This window comes from Coturnix japonica, chromosome 37 (assembly GCF_054131305.1).
Source record: "Coturnix japonica strain WE chromosome 37, WE-NBRP24, whole genome shotgun sequence".
NCBI classification, from domain to species: Eukaryota; Metazoa; Chordata; class Aves; order Galliformes; family Phasianidae; genus Coturnix; species Coturnix japonica.
The window spans coordinates 1682765-1691078 of NC_140699.1; the positions used below are offsets into that span (position 1 = coordinate 1682765).

Sequence of the window (8314 nt, forward strand, 5' to 3'; positions counted from 1 at the left end):
AGCAGATGTGTGAGACCACCCGCCTCCTCCAGATGAGCCATAGGAAAGCTGACTGTGCCCAGTAATTACAGCTTCTGCAGATTGAATGTGCTTCCAAGTGTTTTCCTTAGTGATCAATCATGTCCCAGCACTCTGATATTACATCTCTGTCACAATCTGGAGCATCTCTGCAAACCTTGGGTGCTCATTCCCACCAGAGTTTCTTCCTTTCTCTCTTTACAATCAGTGTGGTGCAGTTCCCTGTGTTTGTGAGCAGCAGCCAGCAGGCTGCAAGAGATCCAATGGCAGCTTTCAGCACACAGAGGGATGTGATGGGGACAGACTGTCCTTACCGCCATGCATAAGTGAGTTTTTACCGTCCTCTCTCAAGAAGTATGAAAGAATAGAGTTTGAATGATACTTGTGAGCAGGTGCTGTGCTGTAGGGGATGTCAGGTAACCATTCCTATGGGGGTGCGGGAAGGAGCAGTGAAAGTGATGTATTAGTTTGTGTTTTGGCTGTTAAAGAGGAGTTCCATTTCTGGAAGCAAAACTATGGGCTAAGATGGAAAACAGAAGGGAGAAGGCTGATACCTGGATAGTGGGCTGAGCTTTGGTGACTGCAGCCATTTGCAGTAGAAGTTTTGCTGTTTTGCACAGTGGGGTTCAGAATGGGAGCTGATGATGAATGGGAGCTGCTCGAGGGACAGACTTCCATGTACAAGTTCCAGTGCCTCAATGACTTTCTTGTAGCGAGGAACCCCAAACTGAACATAAGACTTGAGGCGCAGCCTCCCCAGTGTTGAGTCCAAGGGGATGATTACCTCTCTGCTCCTGCTGGCCACACTATTTCTTAGACAGGCCAGGATGCCGTTGGCCTTCTTGGCCACCTGGGCACACTGTTGGCTCATGTTCAGCTGAGCATCGACCAACAGCCCCAGGTCCATTTCCTCTGCACAGTCCTGCAGCCACTCAGCCCCAGGCCTATAGCGCTGCATGGGGTTATTGTGGCCAAAGTGCAGGACCTGGCACTTGGCCTGGGTGTACCACATCCCATTCACCTCAGCCCAGTGAGGTTGATCCAGCTTATCTAGATCCCTCTGAAGGGGCCTCCCTTCCCTCAGGCAGATCAACACCACCTCCCAGTCAAAAGACAAAAAGAGAAGAAAGCAGAAATGAAGAAGGCTTCTCTGAGAGCTGCCCCTGCACCTGCAGAGGTGAGTCCTTGTTATGGACAGACACAGCTCTTGTTGTCAGGGCCTCCATCTGTCAGACATGAATGAGACTGTAAAATCCTGAGGGAAGTGGTGTCCTGGTTCTGTACTTGCTTTTTTCCTTTGCAGTTTTTGAAGTGTTGCACAAAATGAAGGAGAAATCTCTAAAGCAGGTGGTCGGGATGCTGGCATGGTGATGTTACTTAGTAATTAGTGCTATTATTTTGTAGTATATTAATAGTTTGCTAATAAACAAAAAACAAGGGGGGGAGGAAGGCGTTCTGATAACAGAGGATGCTGAGAAGGCAGAAACACTGAATGCCTTCTTTGCTTCTGTCTTTAGTGAAAAGGCTCTCCCTCAGAAATCCCAGACCCTGGAGGTTAATGAGAGAGTCTGGACAATAGGAGATTTCTCTTTAGTCAGGGAAGAGGTGGTCTGTGATTGCCTAGGAAACATTAATGTCCATAAATACATGGGATGGGTGCATGGGGTGCATCCACGGGTGCTGAGAGAACTGGTGGAGGTCATTGCTGAGCTGCTCTCTGTAATCTTTCAGAGGTCTTGGAGAACTGGGGAGGTGCCTGAAGACTGGAGGATGACCAATGTCACTGCAGTCTTCAAAAAGGGCAAGAAGGAAGAGCCAGGTAATTATAGGCCAGTCAGCCTCACCTCTGTCCCAGGGAAGGTGATGGAACAGCTTGTGCTGGATGCCATCTCCAGAGAACTGGGTGATAAGGAGGTTATCAGGAGTACTCAGCATGGGTTCACCAAGGGTGCATCCATGTGTGCAAGAACCTCTTTACGGTGAGGCTGACGGAGCACTGGAACAGGCTTCCCAGGGAGGTGGTGGAGTCTCCTTCTCTGGAGATATTCAAGACACGCCTGAACACCTACCTGTGCGACGTGGTTTAGGGAACCTGCCATGGCAGGGCGGTTGGACTCCATGATCACTAGAGGTCCCTTCCAACCCCTACAATTCTGTGATTCTGTTGGAAGGTGGGAATGCAAGAGAGAATATTGCGAGCAAAAGCTGTGGAGCGAGATAAATGGCATGAGAAAGCAAAGCTGAGAACTAAGGAAAGCTCCAGAAGAGAAAACAAAGTCCAGTAGGGCATATTTAGAGACAGGTGAAGCATCCATGAGTGCACTGAGGAGTACTAGGGTGCTCTGGAATGTCTCTTGGGCTCCCTACAGCACACATACTTGCTCTGGGGCATGTCTGGATGTCTGTAGAGCTAATTGTGGGGCCCTGAGAAACCTCTGGGGCACATTAGGGGGCTTCCATGTGAGTGTTCCCAGGTTCCCAGAAGTCAACAGGGAAGCCTTTGGAGACCCCTTGGGAAGACTCAGTGGGGCCCTAGAGTGATGTAGCAGCTTGTGTTGGTTGCATCTGCTTGGCAGGGAAGCGATTTCCCTGGTGAGAGCTGAGTGACTGGAAGGTGATTTCCTTGGTTTAATTAATTTAATTACCTGGATTATAATTAAATAACACTGTTCAGCGTTCATTAAAGATTTCTTTTTTTTCCAAAGTACTTCAGTTGTGCAGCTGTAGCAGCTTTGCTAAGATATATCGAGTTTATTCAAAATTCCAGTGATGCTCCTAAAGCACTTGAAGTGCATTTGAGGGGGGGAGTGACAAAACAGCTCTGAGAGACACATCATCAGATCAGAACATTGGAACGGTAACTAATAGCAGAGATTCTGATAAGAATATTGAAGTTTTCAAATTACCTTTTCTTAAAGTTGTATTTCACCAAGTTTCATCAATGTGCACACTGAAGAGCTGACTTGTTATCTTTCTTTTTATAAAAAATCATGTGTTACAATTGAGAGCAGAAGTTATAGGATGGAACATTCTCCAAGTAAAGTGCAAAAGACATTTCTTCATAGTTCCAATTAATGTCTTATGTTTTGTTCAGACTCACTAAATGATGTATTTCAGGGTACATCATGTGGGAATATAAGAAGACTATTCAGAGCAGGAGCTGCAGAGCAAGATGAACGACATGAGAAGGTAAGGCTGGGAACCAAGGACACAGCTTTTGTGTCACTGAGCCACCTGTGGCAGAGGTCAGGATTTCTGCAGGGATGGGAAATCATCCCATCACTTAGTGCCTTACAAGGAGCTGAGAAGCTTTTCTTGCTCAAGTCCTGCTTCCAAGCTTAACCACCTACAATGAAGTAGATGTCACTTTGCTGGTGTCCTTCAATTCCGTGTCTGCATTTTCCCCAAATCAGGGGGTAACCAGCTGCAGTGAAGTGAGCGATTTCAGTGCCTGTTTCTGATGGTGGCAATGAGTTCAGAGGTCACAATTAACTGACGATTCCTGTTTCCATTCTGACAAAGTCTGTAGTTGCAGCTGACTTCCTGAGGCTGCCATACGTGGTGGTGATGCAGCCTTGGGCTTCTTGGGGATTTGCATGACTCCCACCTTTCCTTTCTGTGTCTTGCAGGTCAGCTGGTGCTGGAAGCAGCCGGTATCTGAGTAGGAATGAAGGTGAGTGCAGGAGCAGCTGCTGAGGGGAGGAAGGAAGTCCATGCTAATGAGCTCTGGAGCATCTGCGGGTCTGGTACCAGAGGAGGCAGCAGTGATGCTGGAGGGCACGTGGTGAGTGCGTGGACAGGGTGGCACAAACGTGTGCGTGTGCTGAGGAGTTGGGTTGCACACAGGTGCACACAAAGGGGTGTTTGTGGAAGGTGTAGGCACGTACGTGTTCCCAGGGTTGGTTTGCACACGTCTGTGAATACAAAGGAGGGCACACGATGCGGTGTGTGCATGGAGGTGTGCAAAGCAGGCAGGGTGGCACACGGGTGTGCATGTGCACATGGATAGGGGAAGGCTGGGGTTACAGGTTGACCTGTGCTGAGGTGAGTGGGGGCTCACGGTGTTGCTCAGTGGTAGATTTGTTTACACTGAGTGCTAACAGGAAACTCGCACACCCTTTTTGTTTCAGCTGTGCCAGCGCTGTGATCCCTTGCTGCTGGGATGTGCTGTTGGAAGGATGGTGTGCATGCCGAGCTCCCATCACTTCCAAGCCCTACAATTCTGTGATTCTGTGAATCAAGTGTAGAGCAAAAGGGATGTTTGGGCCAGGTGACTGTAAGAAGGCTGGCTGCTTTGGATGTTGGCAGCTGATGGAAACAGGTGCTCTGGGGACCGTTCAGCTTTTAACAGAAGACAGGGGTCCTGCAGGAAGAACGACTAGGTTCTCAAAAGGCTTCAGACGTGCACACAGAGTACATCTGTCCTGCCGTGCCGTCTCTGCTTCTTTTTGATGAAAGCATTTTCATGACCACTTGTTGTGGCTGTTGCTTGTAGAAGGAGGAATGTTAGGTGCAGTTCTCACTGAGAACTTCTGCTAGGATTTCTGTGTAATTTGAATCATGAGTGTTAGCACAGTGAGTTGAAGGAGGGCCCCGGAAGCAAATTTGTTGCTGTTGAAGCACTGTGTGATGAGCAGGTGCGTGGTAAGACGTGCTGGCAGATGTTGAAGCCACTTTAAGATTGAGGTGAGAAGGAAAGGCGATGAAGGAGCTGATGGCAAAGAGCTTCCTTAGGAGGCTTGGTGCTTGCATGGGATTGTATCCGATCAACTTCTTGTGTGCTGGTGTCCATCTGTGGTTTGTGGAGCAGTTTTCATTCCAGGGTCTGTCTGGTAGGACTGTGGCTTGGGCCAGGCCAGGGCGAATCCAGTGTGCTTTACTCTCGTTCTTAGTGCTTGTTTTTGCTCAGGTGTCAATCCTCACAGAGCAAGGCCTGAGGGTGGGGTTTGCGGAGAAAGAGGACATGCAGGCCTTGTGTGACACCCATGGAGCTGCAGCGAGGCTGCATTGGTGTAAAACAAGGGAAATGCACAGAGATCTGAAGGTGGGTTTTGGGCTCGACTTATGCCAGAGGGGATGTGCGTGCTCCTTTACAATGTGCGTTTTCTGCCTACTGTATGGCAGGTGGGCTTGGAAAGTTGTTTCCGTGTTTCTGTTGTTGGGAGAAGCAGATATCAACTCTTCTCTCTATTGAAAGATTTAACAAAAGAGCCTCTCCTTGCTTCTTAGTGTATGAATCACAGAATCATAGAATCACCAGGGTTGGGAAAGACCTAAAAGAACAGTCCAACCGTTCTCTTATTACCAATAGCTCCCAATAAACCACGTCCTTCAACACAACATCCAGTCATTCCTTGAACACCCCCAGGTGGGATGGCTCCACCACCTCCCTGGGCAGTCCATTCCAGTGCCTGGCCACCCTTTCTGAGAAGTAGTATTTCCTAATGTCCAGCCTGAACCTCTCCTGCCGCAGCTTGAAACCATTCCCTCTAGTTCTATCAGTAATGACATGAGAGAAGAGGCCGACCCCCAGCTCACTGCAACCTCCCTTCAGGAAGTTTTAGAGAGCAATGAGGCTGAGCCACCTCTTCTCCAGGCTGGACATTCCCAGCTCCCGCAGCCTCTTCTCATATGGCTCCATTGTGCTCCAGACCCCTCACCAGCTTTGTTGCCCTTCTTTGAACACGTTCCAATGCCTCAGTGTCTTTTTTGCAGTGAGGGGCCACAAACTGGAAACAGAATTCGAGTTGTGGCATCACCAGTGCTGAGTACAGGGGGACAATCGCCTCTCTGCTCCTGCTGGCATCAGTGTTTCTGATACATACATTCCCATGTATGTAAGTGTCACATGTGTGACATCCTTTTTGATGGAGTTCCGTGACGGGAGTTCAGTGGATTTGAGAGCTGACTTGAAGCCTGTGGGCATCACCCAGGAGTTGGGGTGAGAGGATGAGGCGTAGAAACAGGAACCTCTTTGGTCGTTATTAACTCCCAACTTTTGGTCAGGAATCTCTGTGTGTTTTTTTATCATGTAAAGAACAGAGTCATTGTGCAGCTTGTGAATGAATTGATTCACGCCTGCTGATTGGTGCTGTTCTCTACAGGGAGCTGCAGTGGAAATGGACACTTGTGGTCCACTGTCTGCCCCCCTCCCGCATGCTCAGATCAGCCAAGTTGTCAAGGCCTGGCTCTTGGTTGGTGAATTGTGCCAAGGTCAGAGAGTTGGATTTTCTGGGCTTTGAGACACGTCTTCCAGATGCACGTTGTGTTATTTCTGATGTGTTGACCTGTTGAGGTCCAGCCCCAAATGAGGATTCAAGTACTACCACCGCAGGAATGGTTTAGATTGGAATTGGAATGCAGAAGGCTGAAGCCAGCAGGAGCAGGGAATCCATCATCCAAGGGCTTGGTGCAGCTCTTCTTTGCTCAGTTGTGGAAGCATCGTAAAGTTGCTGGGCGGACAGGCATCACGTAGCCTGAGACTCAGCATGACTTGCAGCAAGTGGATGGGACGGTTGTGCTGTGTGTGTTATTCCATGACTGTCTTAGCCCTGCTCACTGACCTGCTCTTTCTCTCTCCTCTCCTCGCCCTCCACCCACTGCCTCGGTGCAGCTTTTGCTCTCATTTCATCCGAGCAAAGCGACAAGGAACTGCTGCAGATAGCTTGAGGTGATCTCACTGCCAGGTACGTGCCATGTTTTGTCCCCCCCGCATGGTTTTGTAGGCCGTGTGGCACCGTGTTTAGTAACACAGCCTCATGCAGCTTTGATGTGACCCTGGTCACGGGTGGGTTTCTCCACTGCCCTGCAGCTCAGCCCTCAGAAGGGCTGTCTCTCAGAATGGCCGCCCTAGACCCCGTCCCCATCTCTGCTGCCCTCCCCGTCCCTTCAGCTGTTCCCGGTTCGGGCCGGGCGACACCGGGCAGGTGGGTGAGCGGAGCGGGGCAAGATGGCGGCAGGGAGTGGGGTGTGAGGGGCAGGGCGGGGCCTAACGGGGGCGGGGGGCGGGGCTAAGGGGAGGGGAGAGCGGGGATTGGTGGGAGAGGGAGCCAATAGGAGGTAGAGAGGAGTTGGGCACAGGGTGATGTTAACACCCCTTTGTGACGTCATAATGCCCCTTTGTGATGTCATAATGTCCCTTTGTGACGTCATAATACCCCTTTGTGATGTCATAATGCTTCTTTGTTACATCATAATGCCCCTTTGTGACATCATAATGCCCCCTTTGTGACGTCATAATGTCCCTTTGTGACGTCATAATGCCCCTTTGTGACGTCATAATGTCCTTTTCTGATGTCATAATGCCGCTTTGTGATGTCATAATGCTCCTTTGTGATGCCATAAAGCTCCTTTGTGATGTCGTAATGCCCCTTTGTGACATCATATAGCTCCTTTGTGATGTCATAAAGCTCCTTTGTGACGTCATAATGCCCCTTTGTGACATCATAATGTCCTTTTGTGACGTCATGAAGCTCCTTTGTGATGTCATAATGCTTCTTCGTGACGTCATAATGTCCCTTTGTGACGTCATAATGCCCTCTGTGACGTCATAATGCGCCTTTTGACGTCATGATGCCCTTTGTGACATCATGAAGCTCCTTTGTGACATCATAATGCCCCTTTGTGACGTCATAATGTCAGTTTCGAATGTCATAATGCCCCTTTGTGATGTCATAATACCCCTTTGTGACGTCGCAGTGCTCCTTTGTGACGTCATAAAGCTCCTTTGTGACGTCGTAAAGCCCCTTTGTGACGTCATAAAGCTCTTTTGTGATGTCATAAAGCTCCTTTGTGACATCATAATGCCCCTTTGTGACATCATAAAGCTCCTTTGTGACGTCATAATGCCCCTTTGTGACATCACGATGTCCTTTTCTGATATCATAATGCCCCTTTATGACGTCATAATGCTCTTTGTGACGTCATCATGCTCTTTGTGACGTCATAAAGCTCCTTTGTGATGTCATAAAGCTCCTTTGTGATGACATAATGCCCCTTTGTGACATCATAATGTTCTTTTGTGATGTTATAATGCCCCTTTGTGATGTCATAATGCTTCTTTGTTACATCATAATGCCCCTTTGTGACGTCATAATGTCCTTTTCTGATATCATAATGCCCCTTTGTGACGTCATAATGCCCCTTTTTAAAGTCATAATGCCCCTTTGTGACGTCATAATGCTTATTTGTGACATCATAATGCCCCTTTGTGACATCATATCACCCCTTTGTGATGTCATACTGCCCCATATGAAGTCCAGACAGAGTCAAAACTTATGGACCTGCACGAGGATCA

The 8314-nt window shown here is 48.8% G+C and overlaps 1 long non-coding RNA gene across 2 annotated transcripts; it reads left to right on the top strand.

Annotated features, from left to right (window-relative positions):
• Positions 1 to 245: 245 nt before the first annotated feature.
• Positions 246 to 6724, top strand: LOC146754871 (uncharacterized). 2 transcript variants are annotated; one of them, XR_014938582.1, is made up of 5 exons: positions 246 to 344; positions 1750 to 1837; positions 3136 to 3207; positions 3648 to 3802; positions 6632 to 6724. It is a non-coding gene; the product is annotated as an uncharacterized LOC146754871 (long non-coding RNA). The 2 variants fall into 2 exon arrangements; XR_014938583.1 differs by lacking the exon at positions 1750 to 1837.
• Positions 6725 to 8314: the final 1590 nt, after the last annotated feature.